This window comes from Oryx dammah, unplaced genomic scaffold, assembly GCF_014754425.2.
Source record: "Oryx dammah isolate SB20612 unplaced genomic scaffold, SCBI_Odam_1.1 HiC_scaffold_2, whole genome shotgun sequence".
Taxonomy (NCBI): domain Eukaryota; kingdom Metazoa; phylum Chordata; class Mammalia; order Artiodactyla; family Bovidae; genus Oryx; species Oryx dammah.
Window position 1 is genome coordinate 153,782,013 of NW_024070186.1, and position 27,981 is coordinate 153,809,993.

Consider the following 27,981-nt stretch of genomic DNA (forward strand, 5'->3'; position numbering starts at 1 on the left):
TTGTCCCTTGAGTTAGATAGATTTGACACTTGCTTCTCCATTTACTTCCCATGTGAGCCTGTTCATCTCTCTGACCTCGTTTTCCATGTCTGTCAAACTGAGATCATTACAGACAGCATGACAACTCTCACTATGCAGGTGTGATGTAGGCACACCAGGATAGGCACAGTGAGAGAGGGGCTGGCCAGGGGACAGACAGGGGCTGACAGAATGAACAGGACACTAGTGCAGGGAGTCAATCCAGGCAGGAAGGCTTAGGCACCAAATGCAGAAGGGGGAAAGGCTTTTGGACCCATAGCTGGGAGATGAGGCAGTTAGCATCAAGAGTCCTGGGAGAAAAAACCCAGATGGTGGCTCCAGGCTCTTTGCTCTTGGGCCCATTTCATTTTGGTTGTTGGGTCAACCCCACTTCCCTTTTAAAAAAACATCTTTATGCTTTTTCCCAAAAGTATTCTATTAATTTATTTTGTAAATGTTTTGATCATTGGATTAAAAGGAAATAACATAACACTGAAAATATTTTGCTAATGAAAACTCACAAATAAATATCACATGTCAGGTAAATGTCAAATGAAAAACATCTTTATTGAGATGTTTAATTTGCACACCATAAAATTCCTGCATTTAAAGTAGACAAGTCAATGGTTTTAGTGTATTGGCAGGGTTGGATAACCATCACTTCAAACTTGCTCAGGTGCTCAGTCATGTCCAACTCTTTGTGACCCCATGACCTGCAGCATGTCAGGCTTCCCTGTCCTTCACTATCTCCAGGAGTTTACTCAAATTCACATCCATTGAGTTGGTGATGCCATCCAACCATCTCATCCTCTATCGCCCAGTTCTCCTCCTGCCTTCAATCCTTACCAGCATCAGGATCTTTTCCAGTGAGTCAGCTCTTCGCATTAGGTGGCCAAATTATTGGAGCTTCAGCTTCAGCATCAGTGCTTCCAATGAATATTCAGGGTTGATTTCCTTTAAAATTGATTGGCTTGATCTCCTTGCAGTCCAAGGGACTCTCAAGAGTCTTCTCCAGCACCACAGTTTGAAAGCATCAGTTCTTTGGTGCTCAGCCTTCTTTATGCTCCAACTCCCACATCCATACATGACTACTGGAAAAACCATAGCTTTGACTACACAGACCTTTGTCAGCAAAATAATGTCTCTGCTTGCCACTTCAAACTAAGTTTAGAATATCTGCATCATTCCCCCTAAAGAAACCCCATGGCAGGCACTTCCCATTCCTGTTGCCCACTAACACCTGGCAAGCACTAATCTATTTTCTTTTGTACAGCTTTGCCTGTTCCGGACAGCTCATATCGATAGAATCACACAACGTGTTGTCTGTTGTGAGTAGCTTCTTACACTTCATGTGTGTGCTCAGTCATGTCTGACGCTGTGGCCCACCAGTCTCCTCTGTCCACGGAATTTTCCAAGCAAGAGCACTGGAGTGAGTCACCATTTCCTATCCCATTCTTACACTTAGCATAATGCTTTCAAGGTTCTCCCATGTTGGAGTGTGTATCAGTACCATATTCTTTTTTCTTGCTGAATAATATTCTTCTGTATGTATTGTATATGTTACTTTTATTTATCCATTCTTTAGTTGATGGATATTTGGGTTGTTTCCACTTTTTAGCTAATATGAACAATGCTGCCAGAAACATTCATGGATATGTTTTGTTTGGATATAAATTTTCATTTCTTTTAGATATATACCAAGGAGTGGAGTTATTGGATCATATAGACCATTGTGTTTAAGCTTTTGAGGAACTGTCAAACTTCTTTCCAAAGCAACTTCATCATTTTACATCCTCACCTGCAGTGTAGAAAGGTTCCAATTTCTCCAAATCTTCAAGAACCCTTGTATTTAGATATCTTTTTTATTCTAAGCCATTCTAGTAGGTGCAAGGCAGGACCTCACTGTGGTTTTGATTTGCATTTCCTTCATGGATAATAATAATGAGCATCTTTTTGTGTGCTTATTGGCCACTTGTACATGTTCTCTGAAGCCATATCTATTCAAATCCCTTGTCCACTTTTAACTGGATTGTCTTTTTATTATTGAGTTATAAATGCTCAAACTACCGCACAATTGCACTCATCTCACACACTAATAAAGTAAAGCTCAAAATTCTCCAAGCCAGGCTTCAGCAATACACAAACTGTGAACTCCCAGGTGTTCAAGCTGGTTTTAGAAAAGGCAGAGGAACCAGAGATCAAATTGCCAACATCCGTTGGATCATGGAAAAAGCAAGAGAGTTCCAGAAAAACATCTACTTCTGCTTTATTGACTATGCCAAAGCCTTTGACTGTGTGGATCACAACAAACTGTGGAAAATTCTTCAACATATGGGAATACTAGACCACCTGATCTGCCTCTTGAGAAACCTGTATGCAGGTCAGGAAGCAACAGTTAGAACTGGACATGGAACAACAGACTGGTTCCAAATAGGAAAAGGAGTACGTCAAGGCTGGGTATTGTCACCCTGCTTATTTAACATCTATGCAGAGTACATCATGAGAAATGTTGGGCTGGAGGAAGCACAGGCTGGAATCAAGATTGCCTGGAGAAATATCAATAACCTCAGATATGCAGATGACACCACTCTTATGGCAGAAAGTGAAGAAGAACTAAAAAGCCTCTTGATGAAAGGGAAAGAGGAGAGCAAAAAAGGTGGCTTAAAGCTCAACATTCAGAAAACTAAGACCATGGCATCCAGTCCCATCACTTCATGGCAAATAGATAGGGAAACAGTGGCTGACTTTATTTGGGGGGGGCTCCAAAATCACTGCAGATGGTGATTGCAGCCATGAAATTAAAAGACGCTTACTCCTTGGAAGGAAAGACCAACTTAGACAGCATATTAAAAAGCAGAGACATTATTTTGCCAACAAAGGTCCGTCTAGTCAAGGCTATGGCTTTTCCAGTGGTCATGTATCGATGTGAGAGTTGGACTATAAAGAAAGCTGAGTGCCAAAGAATTGATGGCTTTTGAACTGTAGTGTTGGGGAAGATTCTTGAGAGTCCTTTAGACTGCAAGGAGATCCAACCAGTCCATCCTAAAGGAAATCAGTCCTGAATATTCATTGGAAGGACTGATGTTGAAGCTGAAACTCCAATGCTTTGGCCACCTGATGTGAAGAACTGACTCATTTGAAAAGACCCTGATGCTCGAAAGATTGAGGGTGGGAGGAGAAGAGGGCAACAGAGGATGAGATGGCTGGATGGCATCACCAACTCGATAGATGTGAGTTTGGGTAAACTCTGGGAGTTGGTGATGGACAGGGAGGCCTGGCGTGCTGCAATTCATGGAGTCGCAAAAAGTCGGACACGACTGAGTGACTGAACTGAGCTGAAGAGTTCTTTACACCTTCTGGATACTTCTCTTATCAGATAAATGATTTGCAAATATTCTCTCCCAATCTGGGGGCTGTCTCTTCACTTTCTTAAAGGCAACATCTGTAGAACAAAACTTTTAAGTTTTGCTGTAGTCCAACATGGCTATTTTTTCCTTCTGTTGTTTGTGCTTTGGCGTCACGTCTAAGAAGTTGTTGTCTAATCCGAGGCCACAAGGATTTACCCCTATATTTTCTTCTAAGAGTTCTCTATTTTATCTCATATTTAGGTTTATAAATCCGTTTTGAACTGAATGTTATGTATGGTGTGAGGCGGGGTCCAGCTTCATTCTTTTGCACGTAGATGTCCATTGTTTTTGCGTTTAGGTGTGCTCATTGATTCAGTGGTTTATACATGTTCTTTTCACCAGTGAAAGCCTTGCTTTTATTGTGGTAGGAAACATGACATTGGAAGCAAAACTCTTGAATGTATGTCCTTTCCATTTCACAAAAGAAAATTAATGAAGTTGAAAATATTCACCATTTGGCATTTGCCTTTGGAGACCTCTACCCTTTATTACTTATTACTTATTTTTGTCCAAAGGTGTTTGAAGCATCTCCCTTCTTAGTATCTCTAGGGCTGGTGTAACCAGATAAAGAAGTAGCACAAAGCTACGAAAATAGCAGAAAATAAAAAAACAATTGAGAATCAATTTTCTTTATCTATACAACTATCCACCTGAAAGACCAGTGTTCCTGGGTGATTTGGCTTCTTGTAGGGACAACTCTGGGCTTCCCAGGTGGCTCAGTGGTAAAGAATTCGCCTGCCAAATATCAATCTCTGGGATGGGAAGAAAGGAAATGGCAACCCACTGCTGTATTCTTGCCTGGGAAATCCCATGGGCAGAGGAACCTGGTGGGCTGCAGTCCATGGGGTCACAAAGAGTCGGACACTGAAACAACAATAAGTTCATCTGTGTGAGACCAAGGCCTCCAAATTAAAGTGGCTTGAAAAAGACCTGAGATTACCTCTCTCATGTGTACAGAGGCGGTGGGATGTCTCTGTTTTCTTGGTCATGGGGGGCTGCTCTGCTTCCTTATCACAGATTCATACAGTGTGAGGCATCCAGCCATTTCATCTGTCTTCCAGTCAGCAGGAAATAAAGGAGAGCAAAGAAGGGAATTTTCTTTCCTTTAAGGACTCTTCCTGGAAGTTGTACACTATTTCTACCTTCAGCCTTTAGCTGGAACTTAGTCACAAGATCACACTTGGCTGTGAGCAATTCTGTTAAATATGGTGGTGTTTTTCCAGGCTGACATGTACCCAGCTTTGAATTGCCGTCTCCATTGCAAAGGGAGGGCTTCCATGGTGGCTCAGACGGTAAAGTGTCTGCCTGCAATGTGGAAGACCAGGTTCGATCCCTGGGTTGGGACGATCCCCTGGAGAAGGAAATGGCAACCCACTCTAGTCCTCTTGCCTGGAAAATTCCATGCATGGAGGAGCCTGGTAAGCTACAGTCCATGGGGTTGCAGAGTCGGACACAACTGAACGACTTCACTTTTTTTCCATTTGCAAAGGGACCAGAATAGAAGGGACATCACATGGTGTCTAGACTTCTCTATCAGAACCCAAGGGTAATCCTTCCCAAGACTCAAGGAATCTGCTCCCAATTGCAATTCTGCAAATGATCTGCCAGCCCTGTTGGGGAGCTGGCTGGGGCAGTGTGTGCTGCTGCTGTCTTGCTTGATTCAACCCTCCTTCATTCCTGCATTTTCATTTCATATAGTTGGATTTAGTACAGAGAGGGAGACTAGAGTTCTAGACACTGAAGGAAAGGAAACCTTCCTTTTTCAAGCAGCGATTTTGCTGCTTGAAATAGGGTTGTACTCTCCACTTTCAAACGAAAATGCTGACATTGTTTTCCAGAACAATTGCACCGTCCAGGCCAAGGGACCCACAAAAGTGTCAATTCACTGCGTGTTAGCTTTTTCTTTTTTTAAAATATATGAAACTAATCATAACAAGTGGTTGCTGTGAAAACAGCAGGCTCCCTAAGGCTGCCCTTCCAATGATCCATACCCTGACCTGGACAGACCACCTTCTTTCCAAGAGAGGAAAAGTTTTGTTCCTAGATCAGATGAAACTCTGGCTTTACCCCTGGTGACCAGTAGGATTAATCAGACACCAGTAAAACAGCCGACAGACACACTAAACCAACAGACAATAATGAGCACACACACCAGGCAACATCCGTCCAAGAGGTTCACGTGGTCCCTGTCTTTGCCCTAAGATGTAATACCTGCTCTGTGGCTTGGCCCTCCATACTCCATATAGGGAGCTCTTGTAAGCTAAGACACTGCCCGTTTTTAGGATCAATATGGTACTCACAGGAGCTGGTTAGGAAACACAATGCCAGGGACAGAATTTGCAGTGGGGGCTTGTGTGGGATTAGGCTGTTTCCTCAAGATCTATGTCCCGGTGCACAGCCGGCGCTGAAACCTGCATGGCCCGCCCTGTGGCTCCAGCTGAGGCAAATGGCGGTCTCTTTGGGTTTTGGTTTTTTTCAAAGTAAAATCTTCCCAGTGTGCAAAAAGGAACCACTAACACTGAACCACATGCAGATGCAGAGAAAAGTGAAAGTCAGCAAAAGGAAAACAAACTTCTGACATTTTACTTGGGAGGCTCTTGTAAGAGTCTCAGAGAAGCCGCCAAGCTTAGGATGTCTGCAGCAGTGTAAGGGTCAGAACTTAACTTTCCAAAGCCAATTTCTTCTTCACCTTCCTGTCTTCTTCACTCAGCAACTGTTTGGGTTCTGTTTTCTCTTTTCTTCTTTCATTCTGTTCTCTAGGGCAAAGCAGAAAGCAAATGAAATCTCATCTGTGCTGAGAACTTACATCAAATTGGTTTTATTTCCAGTGATTCCCATCCAGTTTTATTTTAAAACATGTTTGAAAAGAAACTTAGATTTTATTTGTGGTCCAAAATATGGCTATCTCAGATATTGTTATGGAAATCTTGGGGGTATCACAGAAGGATGAGCCTGAAGCTTAAAAATATGGTGACTTTAACAGACAGGGAAAGACAAGGATCACATAGTATTGCTTATACTTGAAATCTTTAAAAAAAAAAAAAAAAACCACAGAAAGAAATTTAATTATCCTTATAAAATAAATGAACAAACTTAGTTACAAAGCAGAAATCAAGCCACAGATGTACAAAACAAACTTATGGTTACCAAGGGGAAAGGGAGGGAGGGATAAACTGGGAGACTGATATTGACATATACACGCTGCTGCTAGGTATAAAATAGATAGCTAATAAGGACCTACTGTATAGCACAGGGAACTCTGCTCAGTACTCTGTAATGGCCTATATGGGAAAAGAGTCTAAAAAGAGTGGATATATGTATACATACAACTGATTCGCTTTGCTGTACAGCAGAAACTAACACAAAGTAGATCACCTATACTCCAATTTAAAAAAAAAAAGATGAAATTCTTTAGTTCAGGAAACACAAACAAAATAAAGTGACTTAGAAGGGAGGGCAAAATATCACTCAGTGACTGTTTTTGAAAGCGTTACTGAGGACAGGAGAGACAGTAAAAAACAGCGGTATCTCAGACTTAAAGATGAGAGGTGCGGAAACATGGTTCTATGGGGGAAACAATTTAGTGAATTTAAATCAGGTACCTAAAAAATTCGTTCTGGGGAAATAAAATCCATTTTTCTGATGTGTGCTTCAGAGGAAATGATTCAAAGCAAGACAATCTCTATTTCCAAATGCCTTCTGGAAATAGGTTCTCCCCTAAGGAAACACCACCAGTGCTATTAATCTTGACTTAGTGAATGAAAGTATTGTACGGACTTCAATCCAGACCTTCAAGCCCTAAAGAGCTCTGAAGAGCCTGGATAAAGCAAGCCCGTTTTTCACTTTGGCAATTCCACAGAGGTAACTCACTCTAATTTCCCTTTCATCTCTATGGGAGGGACTCGAGACTTGAAAAGCAAACAGGTTTCCTTTTCTAATTCCTGGAGAGAAGTCTTCTGTTGCTTTCTTAGGCTGCAAGGCTGAAGGTGGGTGACCCATCTTCATCTGTTACCCTGGAAGACGTAGAGAAGCAGAAGTAAGTCCGGAATAATAGGTGACCGGTAGATTCCTCCCATGTTCGAGAAAAGTTATTGCCCTTCCGAATGCCAGTTTGTTTTTTGATTTTCCACGGTCCAGCCCTTTATTTAGCACAGAAAGCCACGACACTGATAATAACCCCTCAACATACATGAGGACAAAGCCAGAAGGCCTGGCTGTTTTGTTCTGTCAGGCAAATTATGATCTAAGTTTTCTGCCAACAGCAGTTTTCCCGGATTGTTTATGGCAACCCCAGCATGTGTGTGGAGATTCTAAAATGCAATAGAATTTTCTGAGATTAGAAAAAGAGACTGCGTGCTTATTATGTAGAAGTAAACTGTTTTATATGGAAACACTTCCCATTGTGGAAAAAAAAAGAAAAAGTGTTGTGGAAAAGCTAACCAGATAACCTCTAAGCTGAAGGAAAGATCTGAAGCTTCCCTGGGTGTCTTTCTATGGACCAGAAAGAAAGGATATAACAGGAATTGTATGAAAATGAACAACTAAATGCAGGAACAAGGTTTTAGTCCTGTTTGTCCCCTGGATCCATGTAAGGTCCTTACTTTGCAAACAAATGCCCAGGAGGAAAATAGCTCCAGTAGGTCAAGTTGTACATAAAATTAGAAAACACACATCAGCATTTTCCCCTCTAAGGCATTACTGAAAGACACCAACTTATCTAAAGATGGTATGAAAGTGGAATGATATTTTTAATTGATGCCACGTGTTTTGTTTTTCATTGTGTCCAAATCCTGGGCTAGGCAAAGAAAAATAGAACTTGGAGCCTCAGATAATTTTTTTCTTTTTTTGCTTTGACGATAGTTGTCACATGTGTGTGAAAATATGGTAGGAAAGGGGGAAAAATTGGGAAAATCTGGCATTTTTAGTTATGAAAAGAAACTCTGAAACTGTTAACATTTCTATGACAGTAATATAAACCAGATAGCTAAATCACTAAATGCTGATCACATCATGGGGAAAAATGAAAATGAAGTCAATTTTAATGAAAAGTCATTTAAATTAAAAGATGCTACTTCTCATTCGTTAAATGTGGTTTGGCCCTGTGTATATTTTTTCACCCAAATAAAGGAATTTCTCAAATATCTGGCCTACAATCATGCAAGGAATACCAAAACATAGAGATTGTACAACAACACAAAAAATAGCTTTTGTCTGATTTCGTTAAACTCTAAAAGGCATATTTCTTACGTGAATTAATCAAAGGGCCTACAGTACTCTGTCCACCCACCAAAAATATCTGTGAATTAAATTCTTTAAAAAGGAGGTCCTCAAAAGCTGAAGTGTTGCTACACTCCCCTCCTCCACAGGAAACAGTCACGTATGAGTTTCCAGAAGAGCCTGTGTGTGCATTTTTCAGCAAGCAGAGTCTTCTCTGGGTGGACTCGGAAAACAGCCCCTTCCCAGCGACTTTATGAGATGTGCCAGAGGCCAACACATGTGACCAAGAGGTCTCTGAAGTTGTAGCCTTTTGTATTTACACTTTTGAAATATCTCTATTGTGATGCAAATCTTGATTTTCAATCAAAATTGGCCGGAGCAAAAAAAAAAATCTTTCTCTGGAAAGCATGGTAGGAAGTAAGTAAGCCTAAATCTCAATTTTCTCCCTCCTGGCTTCCTATTAAGCCAAAAAACAATGATACAAAACACAGGCATCTTTTGCAAATGCTGATGGAAAACTCTACTGTGTCAACCAAGGCTTCTAACTGACTAGTGTTAGTCTCCAAAGACACCAAGTTTATGCATTTTAAATGACTAAAGTCTTTTTCTCCCCCACCCCTTTTTCTGCTTTAGGTGCCGACGTAAATAGAACCTAAGAACATTTTTTGCATTTGTTGACTGTTCAAAATCAAATCCATTTTAGAGAGTTGGCCTTTCTGGGCCTGGATCCTTTCTTTCAGTCTAAACAAAATAAAATGGAAACAAAAGGATAAGCGTCATCATTACCAAGAAGGCCTCCCCCTTTAATTTGTTTTTAAAGCTGAATGTTGAAATATCGAATCCTGTACTTCACAGAAAGTCGGAAGACTTTTAGGACCAAGGGCCTGGTCTCCTCATGGAACCTGTTCATCCGCTCAGGTTAAAGTGGTTTGTGTCTGTGTGTGCGCACGCCTGTGCTTCTTACTGTACCCTTCGAGATGGAGTTCTGAGGAAGCATTTCTCCTGCCAAAATACACACACAGCCTGGGATTAAAAGGGCTGAAACCTACCAGCAAGTTCTTACCGCCCTCCCACAATCATTAGACCAAATCCACCATCATTCTAGGTTCATTTTCCCCTTATTCATCTGTCCAACTAATTCCTGCCGCATTCACCAGGCTTATATCTTAATCTTTTCTGTTACATAGAGAATACATAATGAAAAGCTGCATTTTCTGGGTACATGCACACATTTGGAGCGGATGAACCATATGTGAAGTGACATACAATGCTGAATGCAGGCTGAATGGTGTCCAGCGCTAAAAACACTGCGAAGGCAGGAACAAAAAGCAGCGAACAAGAGCCAGAGCGGGGCCGGTCTCCACTAGAACACCAGGGGATTCGCCGCTAAAACATGGGTATAATTTCACTGTTTTCACTCACACAAGCTGTGGGAAAGGAGTCACCATCTGATGTTTGATTGTGTGGGATATGTTTTTGGCAGTGGCCTTGTATTCCGCATTGACAAAAAAAGAAAAAAGAAAGAAAGGAAAAAAGGGGCAAAAGAGGGGGTGGGAAGTGTGGGTGGGGTGGGGGGGAGGAAAAGAAATAAAGAATAGAGCTACATTTGCTGTTTTTAATTTGCCGTCTGGGGGCCAGGCACAGCTGACGGAGCTCTGACCAGTGGTCACCTGCAAAGTAGGGCCGCGGCCTGGCTAGTGGCCCCACCGCCTGCACCCTCCCTGGGCCCCTTTATGCTGATGCTAACCACCAGGGGACTTTTATCTGCCCACCCCTGTCGTCTGGTTAACTTATTCCTGAGCAGTGGGATTGACGTTTGCCTGATTTAATAAAGCCTTTTATCTGAGATAGTGACTGGGAAAACACGCCCAGGAAAGTGGGCTCCTGCCCACCGACCCTGACATGCCGGTGGAAGCGGAGAGGCCCAGGCTTCACAAGGAAGCACTTCCTGGAGTCTCAAAGGGCACTGGGAAGTGCTTCCGGGTTGCCAGCTCAACCACCAGGTGGCTACAGGGATCTCTCAGGAGGATCTCAGCTTCAAGGTTTCCCCTGTGGGGTTTGTGGCTGGAGACAGGCAGGGTCCCCTAACCCCAAACAGAGAATTTAGGAAGAAAGGCATGACTTTGTCCTCTCCTCCGTCCTCTTCTCATCCAGGAAATGCCAGGCGGAGCAAATAAAGAAGGATGTCCAGTTGAATCTGGACTGCATGTAAAGAAAGGATACTAAAAAGTGGTGTGAGGTTTGTCAGCAACGACCTGGATGTCCTGTATTTTATCTGGCAACCCTATCCCTTCCCCTCTGGGGCCCCGGAGCTGGCCAGTCCCTCCTACTCCCCCACCCCCACCCCCTCACCTGTCAGGGAGGCAGCCTCCTCAGCCTGCAGCCCAGAGTGTTAAGAGGATAATGAGAAAATAGATGGATAGCTGCTTTCCAGAAAGATGGCTAATTAGCCTTGCTGGTGAACATGTGGTTCCCATGCCCCAGCTGTGCAAAAAGACTCTCCTGTAACTTCCAGCTTAAACTAGGAGACAACACTAGGGCTGCTGGACAGAGAGAGGTTGTCGTTACTTCCTGCTCTCCATGGCGTCTCCTCCAGTGGATTTGGGCATCATTTTATTGGGACCATGTTTTTAAACCGAACTCCCCAGAGCCAGATCCCACGCTTAATGGGAGATTTGGGGATAAAGCCACTTCATCCCCAGTTGAGAATATGCATCCTCTTCACCTGTCCTGCCCCCACCCCTGTCAAGTCCCCCACCTGCAGCAGAAATCATGGCTACAGCTCCTGTTCGCCCAGGTATTAGATTGCTATTTTGGTCACTGGTGTTTGTTTGTTTCTTATTTATTTATTCGGCTGTGGTGTGCAGTATGTGTGACCTAGGACCAAACCTGTGTCCTCTGTATTGGATGCTTGAAGTCCTAACCACTAGATCACCAGGGAAGTCCCTGGTGTCTGTTAATAGGCTCCTTCCAGGATTTGCCCCGAGATGAGCACTCTGCTCTGAGGCTCCCCTTTGCCGGACTGTGATGCATATCTGAATAAGGATAGTGGGAAGGAGGAGCTCTCCTCTGCAAGTGGTGGGTGGGCAGGACGGGGAAGGCAAATCTCTTGGCTGGCCACGGCCTGGGTCCACGTTGTACTTTGTCTGCCGGTGGGCAGGTGGAAGCAGGTACAGGCTCCCTGTGGTAACCTGGTCCAAGCTCTGATCCTCAGAAGTGCAGCTGGAAAGATTTCCAAAGGAGCGCCGTTCTTTTGAATCCTTCAGGGGCTGGAGGCAGGAATGGCTGCGTGTATTGGCCAAGACGAGAAGTGTGGTTTCCCCCATGTGGCGGAATCACTCTCATTTCTAAACATGATACAGGGCATAATGGCCATTGGTAATGACCACATTAGCATTATGGAGCAATATATCTACAATAAATTAAGACTGCTTTGCAATTAGTACCGATGATCACAGCTGTGGAGACAAATGGCATATGTGCTAATTAAATAATTTGTCACTTAACTGGTAAACAAATAATTCAGGCTCTTTACATTACAAATTGCCATCTCCAGAGCACCACCATGGGCCATTAACCCCGGAATGGTGTGCCATGCCCACAATGATGGGGGAACCCGGCCTCGATGGCAGGATAAAAAGGGACAGAGGAAAACTCAAGTGGACTAAAACTCCTGGGAAGAAGAAGAAAACTTTGGAAGTTTTCTTGGAAAACGTGTCCCAGGGGGACAGAACGCTCCCTGCCACTCAGGAAACGTTTGGAAAAGAGCCCATCCCAGTGTTAAGATTTCTCGGCTCTGTCAGATGCCTCCTGCTGAACTAAGTCATTGGCTTGGTGGGAGCCAGTAAACACGTGTCGCATCATGCCTAGACTTGGTCTTGGTCTTTAGCCACAACCCCCTCCCCAATGGCAACACATTTTTCATGGTTCCTTTTTCCCCATCAGCCTTCCTTCCCCCACCTCCAACCCATATGCTAATCCATAAAACTGAATTGTGGAATATGCCTTTAATGGGGACCACTGCTAGCCCATAAAATGGCTATATGGGAACTTTGGGGGATTCAGCCCCGTGCAGGGGGCTTGCCTAATTAGCCTGGCTGGTGAACATGTGGTAGGCAAGCAAGGTGCAGACTGGATTTCAATCTCTGCTTACCTCCTTGGTCCAGGACTCTCGTGCAATGAACAACCTGCCCAACCATATACACAATCCTATTCTCTGCTGCCTCTGAAAGCAGGAGAAGTTTTGGGTAATTTCAAGCCCCAGAAAATCCCCAAACCAATGGTCATTATTATTCTTTCTTCCTTGTTCTTTTGTCAGAGTTGTTAACTAGGAGAACTTGATTATGCCTTCTTATTCCTAACTTTGCTCTTATACAAGCAGCAGTTTGGTCAGACAAGAGGAGAAAGAAAGCAGTGAGGGTTTTGTGTCATCATTCATTGATCAAATCTTTCCTCAGGTGCCACATTTCCAAGGAGCATTCAGCACTAGGGTGGTACTGAGTGTAAGGAATCATGTGATGTAACCATTTGGGGCAAAATACTCTGGTAGGTAAGTTTCTTGCAAAGTGACGCCATTGGAGTACATTTCTACAAGGCAGGAAAGAAACTCAAATGAAGCTGGAAAATTGAGTCTTTTGGCAGGAAGTTGAGTCCTTGAATAATTTCAGGTTAGGGCTTAATAGCTACTTTGGGGTAGAATATGGGAGGAACAGAGAGGAACCCACACTGTGTTCAATTGTTTTAAGAATCTATTTGGACAAAAAAGACTGTAATAGAGCCAAGTTTGTCCGCAGATGATGACTTATGTACCAAAAAGCCATTCCATTTCTTTGATAAGGTGAAATCTAGCTTTATCCCAAAAGGGTTTGGGCACAGAGAATCTCAGCTAGCATCACATACGAGAAAGCTGGGCACATGGAAAGTGCTCAGTAAAAACTAGCTCTTGTGAATGGATAAAAGATGTGGTACACGTATGCGATGGAGTACCACTCAGCCATTAAAAAGAGTGAAATAATGCCATTCGCAGCAACATGCATGGACCTAGAGACTGTCACACTCAGTGAAATAAGTCAGAGAAAGAGAAATGTTGAATGACATCGCTTATATGTGGAACCTAAAAAGAAATGATACAAATGAGCTTACAAAACAACAGAAAGAGAGCCACAGGTTTAGAGAACACACTTACGGTTGCCAGGGAGGAGGATGCGGGGAAGGGATAGTTAGGGAGTTTGGGATGGACACACTGCTATATTTAAAAGGGATAACCAACAAGGACCTACTGTATAGGACATGGAATGCTGCTCAGTGTTATGGGGCAGCCTAGATGGGAGGAGAGTTTGGGAGAGAATGGATATATGTATATGTGTGGCTGAGTCCCTTTTCTGTCCACCTGAAACTATCACAATATTGTTAATTGGCTATTCCCCAGTACAAAATAAAGTTTTAGAAATAACTAGCTCTTGTTATTGTCATTATTATAATTGCTGTTATCAATTATAACTGAATTTTGTATCATTGAGTGTCTTCTCCAGCATTTGTTAACATTGCATATCAGGCATGTGCAGAGTGGGGGAGGCAGATTCCCATGAAGCAATGTTGTTTATTTTTTTAATAAATTTTTTCAAAAAAATTTTTGTTAATGTATAGTTGCTTTAGAATGTTGTGTCAGTTTCTGTGGTACAGCAAAATGAATCAGCCATATGTATCCCCCTTTTTGGGTTTCCTTCCCATTTAGGTCTCCACAGAGTGCTGACTAGAGGTTCCTGTGCTGTACAGCAGGTTCTCAGTAGTTATCTATTTTATACAGGGTAGTGCATATGTGTTAATCCCAATCTCCCAGTCCATCCCACCCTCACCACCTCCCCCCTTGGTATCCATAAGTTTGTTCTCCACATCTGTGTCTCCAGTTCTGCTTTGCAAATAGGTTCATCTGTACTGTTTCTCTCAATGGATATGAGTTTGAGTAAACTCTGAGAATTGGTGATGGACAGGGAGGCCTGGTGTGCTGCAGTCCATGGGGTCGCAAAGAGTCAGACATGACTGAGTGACTGAACTGAACTGTACCGTCTTTCTAGATGCCACGTATTATGTGTTACTATACGATATTTGTTTTTCTCTTCCTGACTGACTTCACTCTGTACGGCAGTGTCTGGGTCTATCTGTGTCTCTGCAGATGGCACAGTTGTGTTCCTTTCTGTGGCTGAGTAGTATTCCATTGTGTGTATGTGCTGCTGCTGCTGCTGCTGCTGAGTCACTGCAGTCGTGTCCGACTCTGTGCGACCCCATAGACGGCAGCCCGCCAGGCTCCCCCATCCCTGGGATTCTTCAGGCGGGAACACTGGAGTGGGTTGCCATTTCCTTCTCCAGTGCATGAAAGTGAAAAGGGAAAGAGAAGTTGCTCAGTCGTGTCTGACTCTGTGCGACCCCATAGACGGCAGCCCGCCAGGCTCCCCGCCCCTGGGATTCTCCAGGCAGGAACACTGGAGTGGGGTGCCATTTCCTTCTCCAGTGTATGCGCTACCTCTTGGTCATCTGTTCCTCTGTTGATGGACCATAGCCTTAAAAGAACTGTTTCCCAAAGACTGTTCACACATCAGGAAATGTAGGGGAGTTCAGGGAAACGCAAGAGGCCTTTGAAGCATCACCAGGACACAAGCTGCTTTTCCTGCAGCCACAAGACACGTTATTCTCTGCATTGTTTGCTTGGCAGCCTCCCACTTTCTGGGACTTTCATCTGCCCAAATGGGACTGAGATGTGAGTAGCGAAGCACCCAAACCAGCCAGCACCCTGCAAGTGGTGGCGAATCCTTAGAGACAACCCAGAGACTAACTCATTCAGCCTCGTACTTCTCCAGAGAGAAGAAATGGAAGAGAGTGTGAGAAAACAGCGACCCTAAGCCATGCTGCTCTGACCTCTTCTGTGTGCTGTGCCTCTTCCTCCCACCCCCATTCCATTTGCTGACATAGATGAAGAAGTCCAAAGAGTGTCCTTTCCTCCTGACACTAATCAGGACTCAGATATTTCACCAACCATTGACTTCTTTCTGGTATAAGGTATTTTGGGTCATGTAATCTTTGCGTCTCTTAAAGGAGATCTGTGGTGAGAAACCTATTGGGGCAGGGTCTTGTGTAACCCCAGTGAGAACAATGCAGGAGTCTGAAAAGGTCATTAGGAAATAAAAGCTTAGATTCCTGAACAGATTCTTGACTGTCCAAGGCCATGCAGTCCGGGACACAGAGGGCACCAGCTAGCCCCTCACCCACTGGCCAAACCAATTAGACTACATTCTATTTTTTATGACAAGTTACTAAATTTTGTATCATTCTAGACTCTTATTCACTTTGAGAATCAAATTAAAATTTTTCATCTTCAATGTCACTTAGTCATAGTGAGTCCTTAAAGCATATATATACAGTAAGTGTATGTTTAACTTAAGGATATATTAATTTTTTTATCATACATTTCTAGAACCTTGAAAAATATTGTCAGCACTGTAAAAAGATAACTCATTTTTACCAATATATATTCTCTCATTTGAAAATCAAATACCACTTAAATGGATTATAAGGAATGAACACAATGTTCTGTTCCCACTTCTGGAATCTCACTTTCATGCCCCTGCAAGGAATTTCAACTATTGGTCTGGGGTTTTCTTCTTCTGGAATTTATCTCCATATTTCCAGATGGTATGCTTCTAGGAGATTTCCTTGGTTATATTTTTCAACACTTTCTTAAATTATATTTTTAATTCAGTTATCCTATTTTAATTTTCAAGAACTCTCATTCTCTGACTGATCTATTTTTATATCTTCCTGTTCTTGTTTCATGAATGAATATCTTCTTTTGTATTCTGGAAAAGTCACAGTTTTATTACAACAATGTCTACTTAGAAAAGTTTACTGAATTGTCTCTTTTTCCTCTGGGCTTATCTTTGTTCATTTTGTCTTCATTTTTCCCTTTGGAGCTTTCCTCAGATTTAAGAGGGATGCCCTAGACAGCCCTCTGGATCTCTGGGTACATGATGAGGCAGCAGCCAGCTTTTATATCAAGAGCAGTTGTTAAAGTTTTCCAGCAAGGGTCACCACCTGACAGCGCTATGTAATTATTTCTTTGTTTGGCATTTCCTCCTAGTCTTGAGCAAGTGCCATGAAAACAGAAGTTGGTCTGGAAAAAGAGTGGAGAAGACTCTTGAGAGTTCCTTGGGCTGCAAGGAGATCAAACCAGTCCATCCTCGAGGAAATCAACCCTGAGTATTCATTGGAAGGATTGATGCTGAAGCTCCGATACTTTGACCACCTGATGCGAAGAGCTGACTCACTGGAAAAGATCTTGACGCTGGGAAAGACAAAGGGTGGGAGGAGAAGGGTACAACAGAGGATGAGATGGTTGGATGACATCACCAACTCAATGGACATGACTTTGAGCAAACTCTGGGAGATGGTGAAGGACAGGGAAGCCTGGCGTGCTGTAGTCCATTCGGTGGCAAAGAGTTGGACGTGAGAATTGAATGACAATCTGCTCTCTGGTGGTCTTATCTGGAATGAAAAATCCTCCCCCCTCCCTTTTTTGGGGGGGGGGGGTTCATCCTTTAAAGAGCTGGAAGATACATTGCTGTGCGTGTGCCTTGAGAAGGAACCAGAACCTTGCCCCAAGTTTGCACTATTGTTTCTTGGCTGCTCTTCCCTTGTCTCAGCATCACCCCACACCCCTCTTCTCTGATCAGCAACTGTTCAAACCTGACCTTTGGAATTCAGGGAAGATCATGGAGATTGAAAACTATTCCCTGCAAACAAGAAACGGAGTGCTTGGAAAGGCTTCTGTGCCCAGGAGCCCCACACATTGCTTCTTATTTCCAATTGGACCAGAAACATGAAGAATGGGTAGATAAATGTCAGGCAGGGGTAGGAGGGGAGAGGAGAGAAAGTCTGAAAAGAGGCACAGAGAAGTTGCCCTCCCAGTGCCTTAAAGATGATCCATCTGATACTCTTCAAATTGGGCATCACTAACTACTCACATATCATGAGATCAGTTTAATGGGTCTTGACTAGCATTTTAAAAAATTGAAATAGACTGCATCATAGATAGCTAGGTGAGTTTGGTGAAATTTTATTTCAGGAGCAAATGTATATATGTGTGAATATAAATTTCAGTCCAGTTCAGTCGCTCAGTCATGTCTGATTCTTTGCGACGCCATGGACTGCAGCACGCCAGGCCTCCCTGTCCATCACCAACTCCCAGAGTTTACCCAAACTCATGTCCATTGAGTAGGTGGACATGACCATCTCATTGTCTGTCGACCTTCTCCTCCTGCCTTCAATCTTTCCCAGCATCAGGGTCTTTTCAAATGAGTCGGCTCTTCGCATCAAGTGGCCAAAATATTGGAGTTTCAGCTTCAAAATCAGTCCTTCCAATGAACACCCAGGACTGATTTCCTTTAAGATGGACTGGTTGGATCTCCTTGCAGTCCAAGGGACTCTCAAGAGTCTTCTCCAACACCACAGTTCAAAACATCAATTCTTCTGCACTCAGCTTTCCTTATAGTCCAACTCTCACATCCATACCTGACTACTGGTAAAACCATAGCCTTGACTAGACGGACCTTTGTTGACAAAGTAATGTCTCTGTTTTTTAATATACCGTCTAGGTTGGTCATAATTTTTCTTCCAAGGAGTAAGCATCTTTTAATTTCATGGCTTAATCTAAACTAAAATTTAAAAAGTTTGAAAAGCACTGCTCTAGAATGGACCTTCCTCCAAATCTAGGATCTTCCTCTTTGGAGTATATACCTCCCTGCCACATATCACCCACCTCCTCTTCTCTAGGACTGCTATTGAGTACATACTGCTTCACTGGGAGGCCACTGATAGCATCAGCTGCTAAAATCCAGCTTAGGTCCTTTGTTCAGTCTGGGAAATGATGTAAATCAGCCCACGTTGTCTTTTTTATTTTGAAAAGTTTAAAGACACCAAAAAGTCCACAGAATAACATCTAAACATCCAGAATTCACAACAGTTAACATATTTTCAAATTTGGTTTCAGTGTGTGTGTGTTTTTTTAAAGGTAGACTCTATTCTCACTGTCCCCATCCCATTTCTCTTCCAGCTTTCATATTTGCTTGTATATTTCCTGGTCATTTTTTTTTAACTGGGGTATAGTGGCTTTACAATATTGCATTCGTCTCTGCTGTACAATGAAGTGAATCAGCTATATTTATACATATATCCCGTCCCTCCTGACCTCCCTCCCACCTCCCCCATCCCATCTCTCTAGGTCATCACAGACACATCTCCAAAGAAGACACACAGATGGACAAGAGGCACATGAAAAGATGCTCAAAAGTGTTAATTATTAGAGAAATGCAAATCAAAATTACAATAAGGTGTCACCTCACACAGGTCAGAATGGCCATCATCAAAAAAATCTGCAATAAATACGGCAAAGGATGTGGCGAAAAGGGAACCCTCTGTTGGTGGGAATATAAACTGATGTAGTCCCCGTGGAGAACAGTATGGAGGAGAACAGTATGGAAGTTCCTTAAAAATCTTGTTTAGTTTTAATGCTTTCATATGCATCTAGGAACACAAGGTGTTATTTGGCTGGGGGCTTTGAGTTTTTATCAGTGTGTGAATGTATCAGTCTGGGTCTTGTTTTCTTTTCTGAGAACTGAAGTCTTGAGATCACAGGCGAAGTTCTCAATCCAAAGGAACGGCACCCAGACTTCAAGAAAATAATCTGCCCACTGACTGTGCTTAAGGGAGCCATCTTCTGTTTCTGAAACTTGCTGATGAAGCATCTGCTTGCGTCTGCAGAATATTTCCTTCTTATTCCCTTTGATTTCAAGGTTGCTCCCAGTAACACAGGTAGGGAAAGGAACGGTTGAATTGTGCTCAACTCCACCTGAGGGAATGTGGGCATCCTCCAAGCCTGGGGGTTTGCACCGCCCCAGTCCTTACCCTGAGCATCTCACTGGGAAAATCTGGAGCCTGAAAGGCTAAAGACCAGTTTTGGCAAAGAAGGAAGGGTAGCTTTAGGATGAGATCATCTAAATCTGAGTTTTTTTCATAACCTAGACTGAGAACTCTCCTATAATGCCAAAACAACTGCACAGGTGTTTTTCAGGCATTCTTTTATTCAGCCTGCCAACATCTGTTGAGCACCTACTTTGCGCTCTGAAGCAGTGTGACCGGTGGTTAAGGTAACAGGATTTGACCTCAAGACTGGAACTCTAGCTCTGGCTGTGTGTCTTTGGGCAAGTGACATACCTCTCTGAACCTCAGTTCCTTTATCGCTATAAGGAGAGTTATCACAATACCTACTTAAGAACGTCTTTAAGGACCAAGTGAGTTGATGAGTGTAAAGAGGGCTGGGCACAGAGGGAGAACTATTAGCTGTTTTTGTTTTACAATTGTTGCTTTTAATCAGACATTGTACTGGCCACCTGCCGTCCCCAAGCTTTTTGGCTCCAAGGAGCAGTTTCATGGAAGACAATTTGTCATGGAAGAGGGGGATGGTTTGGGGATAATTCAAATGCATTACATTTATTGTGCACTTTATTTCCAATCTAATGCCGCTGCTGATTTGATCAGGAGGTACTAGTCCCTGGCCGGGAGGTTGGGGACCCCTGCACTACGCTATGGAGAGACGGAAATGAATAAAACCCATTCCTGCCCTTGAGCTTCATAGACAAGTAGGCTGCCTCTAGACTCCTTTCTTCCTTAATATCTCATGATGTTTTTTTAAAAAAGCAGGAAGTACAGACTACCTCCATAGGCTGCCAAAATGATTCTTGGAGTTTTTTTGGAGGAAGGGGGTGGGAGCAGACAAGGATTCATATTAAAGTGGCTGACCATCACCTTGGGCAGAGTCAAGGACCAGCAGAGGAAAAGTCTACAACCTCTTCCTTAGAGACTGGCTGTGCTGGGGATCTAAACAGCAGAGACTTGCTCAGGATCTAAGACAACATTTCAATCCCAAATCTGGGCAACTGTGATTTTCCTTAGTGACAAACTATTTCTCCTGGTGGGAAAAGGGGGTAAAAAGACAATTGCCACTTACTCCTACATTTGATTAGAACTTTGGCAAGATTGAGAAGAACATTACATTTTCTCCAGACTTCTACTTGCTCCCACTCTGACTTTGTCTAAATATTGCATTATTATTCTTTAAAAGGATATTTTTTCAAAGATAGAATTGCTGACTTTAAAACAATAAAAAAGTCTTTTTTCTTGGTTATTGTAGTAATCTCTACATTTTAAAATGCATTTTCATTTGCATCCTCACCTAACCTCAAAATCTACAGCATATATGTCCATCCAGGAAGGCAGCACAGCAATTGCCAGACAAGGAGAACGGCGAAGCGTCAATTACAATACATAGCTATGCAAATAAAATGTACGGTATTATGTCTTTTTTATGAGTTTTATACTTAATTTTACAACTTACTATTTTAAATAAATCAGTGCCAGAATTTGCCTGTTGGGAAGTCTGTTTTGTAAATAAAATTGGCCCAGATATTTATGTCAATGGTAGAGAAACTGAATCAAACCAAAAAAGGTTCAGGTGCAGGGGTTGGTGAGGTGGGGGGCAGGTGGGAACATCTTCCCCAAATTTTGAATCAAATCTTTGGTCCAGATCCCAGCTGTACACACAGGTTCCTTGGGAGTCAGACACCTTCCTGCAAGGTTACTGGGAGGGGAGGGATCTTTGAATGACACTCATGGGTCACTTTCAGATGGGATCAGAACCCAGGGCACAGAAGGAAGGGAGAGAGCCAAAAAAAAAAGTTAGAATATTCTGATGGAAGTAGCCACTAAATTCTTGATTTCCTAGTGTTATTTTACTTACAAGGTTTTCATTTTTGAAAAGAAAAGGTAAAAAAATCATTATAAAAAGCTGAAAGGGGCTTTCCTGGTGGCTCCATGGTAAAGAATCCACCTGCCAGCACAGGAGACGCGGGTTCCAACCCTGATCGGAGAAGACCCCACATGCTGCAGAACAACTAAGTCTGTGCCCCGCAGTTATTGAGCCTGTGCTCTAGAGCCTGAGGACTAACTACTGAGACCATAAGCCTCAACTATTGACGCCTAGGTGCCCTAGAGCCCTGCTCCCCGGCAGGAGAAGCCACCGCAGTGAGAAGTCCTGGCAAGGCAACTAGAGAGTAGCCCTCATTTGCCGCAACTAGAGAAATGCCCTCACAGCAACAAAGACCCAGCACAGGCAAAATTAAGTGAATGAGTACATAAAATCATTTTTAAAAAGCTGGAAAATAGAGGCCATTTTAATGCAATCGAAATACGGCCATTTTAATGTTTCTGTATTCCAATTGGTTGGCCCACATGCATTTATAATTTTATAGTTATAATTATATGGTGCATAACAACTTGTGCTCTCCTTTCCCCCTGAACATTGCCAGGCAGCTCCAGAGTCTTCCAAGCGGTTATTTTAATGGTGCATAATACTTCATGGAATGGTTTTATCATCACTGAGCCACTTCCTTATCGATGGGCATTCTAAAGGAGGAAAAATGATTCCCTTCTACCTTTCTGAGTTGTTAGCTGAGGCTTCTGTGAGGAAAGACAGAATGACAAGAGAAAAGCAAACAGAAGTTCATTCATGAGTCTACCTCTTGATTCTTGAGAGATACGAGGGAAAAATGAGTCACTCCCCGGGTGCTTAGAATTCAGGGTTAAATGACACCTTAATAAGGATAAAGGAGGAGGGAGAGCAGCCTTTTAGGAGACAGTAAGTGGTTTTTAGGAAAGATGAAGGGGCTCTTAAAAGACAGGGTAGAGAGTCGGATATTTTTGACAGAGTTTGTCTGGGTGTGGTCCTGACTTCCGGTCTCTCCTGTGGTGAGTCAGTTACTCTGGTTGATGAAAACCCAAAGGAAGAGAGTGATATGTTGTGTTCCTTTTGGAGGATCTGTCCAGATAAAAAGAGTGAGTTCAGAGAAACCTCTTCCTGCATTTGCTGTTTATCGAGTGCTTCTAAAACAAAGTCCCCCTCAAATCCAATCCCCTTACTCCAATTATGATTTATCTCTCTCCAAACCTGTATTCCCTTTCTGGTCCTCTCTGACCTCAATAGTGTGCTTGCGTGCATGGGTGCCTAGTCACGTCAGTCGTGTCCGACTCTGTGCAAACCTGTGGACTGTCAGGCTCCTGTGTCCATGGGACTGTCCAGGCAAGGATACTGGAGTGGGGTGCCATTTCCTCCTCCAGGGATCTTCCCGACTCAGGGATCAAACCTGCGTCTCTTATGTCTCCTGCACTGGCAGGCAGGTTCTTTACCACAAGCGCCACCTGCAATCATGTACTAACTGAACACTAATCAACCAGAGCCTGGTGCCTAAAATTGCTCTTGCCAATAACATGGTTAATGTACTAAAACTGTTAGTGTAGATCTCATCATGAAAGTACACACTCAGGTTGTTTCTCCAGGACAAGAAGAGCTTGCAGACCCCCAAGCCGTGGGCCACCTGACCTGAGAATTCTAAACTGGGGACAACCCGACTCCCAAACTACGATTAAAAAATGTCACAGGTAATGACTAATCCCAGCTTTTGTGCTTCTCCTTTGGTAAAAGAAAAAAGAAAAAAACTCAGAGACCAGGTGGGGGTGGCTCTGAAGCTCGTCCCCCTCTCCGTTGCTGAGTGCCTGGCAATAAACACTGTACTTTCCTTCACCACAGCCCTGCCTCAGTAGATGGGCTTTGCTGTACGTGGGGTGAGCAGAACCAACTTTGGTTCAGTAACACCTACAGCTCAAAATAATCAGTATACCAAAGCGGTGTATTTTAGGGTAACATGTCCTGAACTCTTAGTCTCCTTTTGAGGTAGCACATTCTGCTCTCATGCGGCACTGAGATTTCTTCTAGTTTTCCCCGATTATAAATAAATACACTGAAGGTTATGCATGTCTGTACATATATATGTAGCTACATAGGGTTGGCCAAAGTGTTTGAGCTTTCCCTAACATCATATGGAAAAACCCGAACGAAAATTTTGGCCAATCCAAAATCTACATACACATATATGTTTGTGTGTATTCATGTATGATTTGCATATATTTATATATATGCACACACTTTTCAACTAATGGGAGGTTTCTTAGCTTTCAGTGTTGTTGCTCAACTAACAACTCTTTGTGACCCCATGACTGTAGTCGGCCAGGCTTCTCTGTCCATGGGATTTCCCATCACAAGAATGCTGGAGTGTGTGCCATTTCTTTCTCTGGAGGATATTCCTGACCCAGGGATCGGACCCATGTCCCCTGCATATCTCCTGCATCACAGGCAGATTCTTTACTGTTGAGCCACTAGGGAAGCCCAGGTTTCAACAGTCATCCTTCCACAATTAGCTCTTACATGGATTTGCTCGTTTACCTTTTTTTTTTTTTAATTTTATTTTTATTTTTGCCTCCCTGGGCCTGCCTTGCTGTGCTCAGGCCTTCTCTCTCTGTGATGCACAAGCTTCTCTTGGAGGAGGCTTCTCTTATTGGGGGGCACAGGCTTCAGTAGTTGCGGCTGGTGGGCTCCAGGGCGCAGGCTCGGTAGTTGCATCACACAGGCTTACTTGCTCCACAATGTGTGGAGTCTTCCTGCACCAGGGACTGAACTCATATCCCCTGCCCTGGCAGGAAGATTCTTTACCACTGGCCCACCTGGGAAGTCCTGCTTATTTAATTTTGACAACCACCATAAAGATAGGTATAACCAGCATACTCTTCAGAGCTAGGAGGACAGAGTTTTAAGTAACACGCTGATGGTCAGCAGCAGGGACACGATGCCTCAAACCCCAGTCTGACTGCTGAGCCCTCTCTCCTTGACCTCAGCGCTATACAGCCTCTCACTCTCCATTGTGTGAGATTCTGTACTTAGTGCAGTCAAACAGAAGTGTGGCAGAAAATTCACACCTTCCTCCTGCCGTCGTCACACACACACACACACACACAGTGTTTATACTCATACTCCTGAATTTCTTCCCTACAGCTGGGCTGTGACAGGATTTTAAAGTCAGCCAAATGCAGGGGGAGGAAGCCGGGTCTGTATTTTCATTTTTTGTTCCAATCTATGAATTATAAGTCCCCATTTTCCCACCCTGGTCACGGAGTAGTCCCAAATGGTCCCTGAGCAGAAGGGAGAGATTTACCGGGCTGAATCCTGGTCCAAGTCAGAGAGAAAAGTATTCTTTAGAAAGACATCTTCTGATGATTATTTTGAGAGACTTTCTGGTAATCCCCAGCAAATCTGCATGTTAATAGGAATCATTTACTCAAAGCAGGGGTCCAAGAAAATAGCTTTACATAATAACAGTAGCTTGATTTGATTACTTCAATTTGGTTCTTGCTATAGAATTAAAGGTAAAGCCAAGCTTTTGGAAGTTTTACAGGACAATAAACAAAGCGGGAATAGTAAATTAAGAAGAACTCTGGTTTCAACCTGCACATCTTTCTTACTTCTAATGAGCAGGGATATGTATACAGGCTCAGAGAGTAAAACCCATTGATAATCTCCTTAGCATTCTGGATAATTTATCAGTTTCTTTCCCACACTGAGGGCTCTAAGCCCGTCTAATATTCGTTAAGATTTCTTGGCAGCTTCTCCATAAAAGAAGCAATTTACTTTCTCATAAAAGCAATGTAGTTTTGTTCACTTGCTTCCCAAAATACCGATCGACATTTCCAGTAGTACTTGGCCATTTTGAGTCACAGCAGCATTTTTTTTTAAATGATGTTATACTCAGAAGAGTGGGCTTCCCAGGTGGCCCTAGTGATAAAGAACCTGCCTGCCAATGCAGGAGATGGAAGAGAAGCAAGTTCTGTCCCTGGGTTGGGAAGATCCCCTGGAGGAGGGCATGGCAACCCACTGCAGTATTCTTGCCTGGAGAACTCCATGGACAGAGGAGCCTGGAGGGCTATAGTCCATAGGGTCGCAAAGAGTCGGACACGACTGAAGCGACTTAGCATGCAAGAATGCACAGAAGATTTGCAAAAATAGTCCAGAGGGTCCTGTATGCTTCATACTCAGTTTCCCTTTAACATTTGACATAATCTTAGAACAATTATCAAAATTAAAAAAAATTAATCTCCACATGATATTATTCTCTAAGGTACAGAACTTATCACATCATCTGTTTTTCACTTACGTCCTTCTTCACTTCCAAGGTCTGGTTCAGGGTACCACGTTACATTTACTCATCATGTCTTCCTAGCTTTCTCCAGTCTATAACAGTTCCATACTCTTTCCTTGATTTCATGACCTCAACCCTTTTGAAGAGTACCAGTCAGTTAATTTATAGAATGCTCCTATTTTAGTTTGGGCAGCTCTAACAAAGTACTATAAATTTGGTGGTTGACACAACAGACCTCTATTTCTCACACAGATCTGAAGGCTAGAAGTTCTTGATAAGGACCCACTTCTGGTTAACAGTTACCCACCTTCTTCTTATATCCTCATATGTTGAGAGGGATATCGTCTCTTTCATAGCACTTCTTAGAGGGCACAAATCTCATTCATGAGGGCACCACCCTCATGACCTAATCACCTCAAAGGTCCCACCTCCAAATGCCATCACATGGGGGACTAGGGCTGCAACGTATCACCATCAGTTCAGTTCAGTCACTCGGTTGTGTCCGACTCTTTGCAACCCCATGGACTGCAGCACGCCAGGCCTCCCTGTCCATCACCAACTCCTGGAGTTTGCTCAAACTCAGGTCCACTGAGTCAGTGATGCCATCCAACCATCTCATCCTCTGTCGTCCCCTTCTCCAGCCTTCAATCTTTCCCAGCATCAGGGTCTTTTCCTGATGAGTCAGTTCTTCACATCAGGTGGACAAAGTATTGGAGTTTTAGCTTCAGCATCAGTCTATATTCAGGACTGATCTCCTTTAGGATGGACTGGTTGGATCTCCTTGCAGTCCAAGGGACTCTCAAGTGTCTTCTCCAACACCACAGTTCAAAAGCATCAATTCTTCAGTGCGCAGCTTTCTTTATAGTCCAACTCTCACATCCCTACATGACCACTGGAAAAACCATAGCTCTGACTAGACAGACATTTATTGGCAAAGTAATGTGTCTGCTTTTTAATATGCTTTGTAGGTTGGTCATAACTTTTCTTCCAAGCAGCAAGCGTCTTTTAATTTCATGGCTGCAGTTACCATCTGCAGTGATTTTGGAGCTGAGAAAAATAAAGTCAGCCACTGTTTCCCCATCTACATCACCATCAGGGACACACAAACATGCAGTCCGTAGCATGCCTCCATTTGGGTCTGTATGATGTGCTCTCACGATTAGGTTGGGGTTACACATCTTTGGGAAGGAAACTCAAGGTGACTGATGTGTCCTTCTCAGCTCGCCACGTCCACCCCAATGACCTGGCGAAGGTGCTATCTGTCAGGTTCTTCACTGTAAACTTACTACTTCTTCCTTTGTGATTATTAAATACTTTGAGACTATGTAAATAACCCATTTCTGCTTAAACATTCACAGCAGTACTTTCTGTCCTCCAAAGCAATAGATTAAACTCAGCTAAAGATCAAAATGATGTCAGTGGGAACTTTGGGCTCTGTGGAGGGCGCAGGAGCCTCATAGCCATTCACTCCTCCTGGAATCCCAACATTCCAGGAAAGGGCTAATAGAGTTCACGACTTCCTCCACCAGTTGTCTGGTAACTGGACATTGCGATTTGGGGTTTTCCGAGCTAGGAGTGGAAACTTGCTTCCTGTTGTAGCATGACTTAGTTTTCTCCCCAGAGTCACAGCTGTGTTTGATGTGAGTTAAGAATAAAATATGATTAAATAATACAAATGAACTTATTTACAAAACAGAAGCAGACTCACAGACTTAGAGAACGAACTTCTGCTTGGCTGGGGGAAGGTTGGGAGGAAGGGATAATTAGGGTGTTTGGGATAGACTCGTACACACTGCTGTATTTAAAATGGAAAATCAACAAGTATCTACTGTATGGCATAGGGAACTCTGCTCTATGTTATGTGGCAGCCTGGATGGGAGGTGAGTTTGAGGGAGAATGGATACATGTATATGTATGGCTGAGTCCTTTTGCTGTTCACCTGAAACTATCATAACATTGTTAACTGGATAAACTATAATATAAAATAAAAAGAACTTAAGAAAATAATAACATACAATTGCTAGGGGAGAGAAAGATGTGAGCCTAAGTAACGAAATAAAGTGTGTTCAAAGACTGATTGATTAATGCTATGCTTTGGCAGTCACAGATACTGATGTCGTCAGATGTCCTAAAGAATGTAACTGGAAAATCAATCAGAAAAATGGTGTTTGGGAATTTCTCCTCTGTGAGGAGAGCTTTCTCCTTTTTTT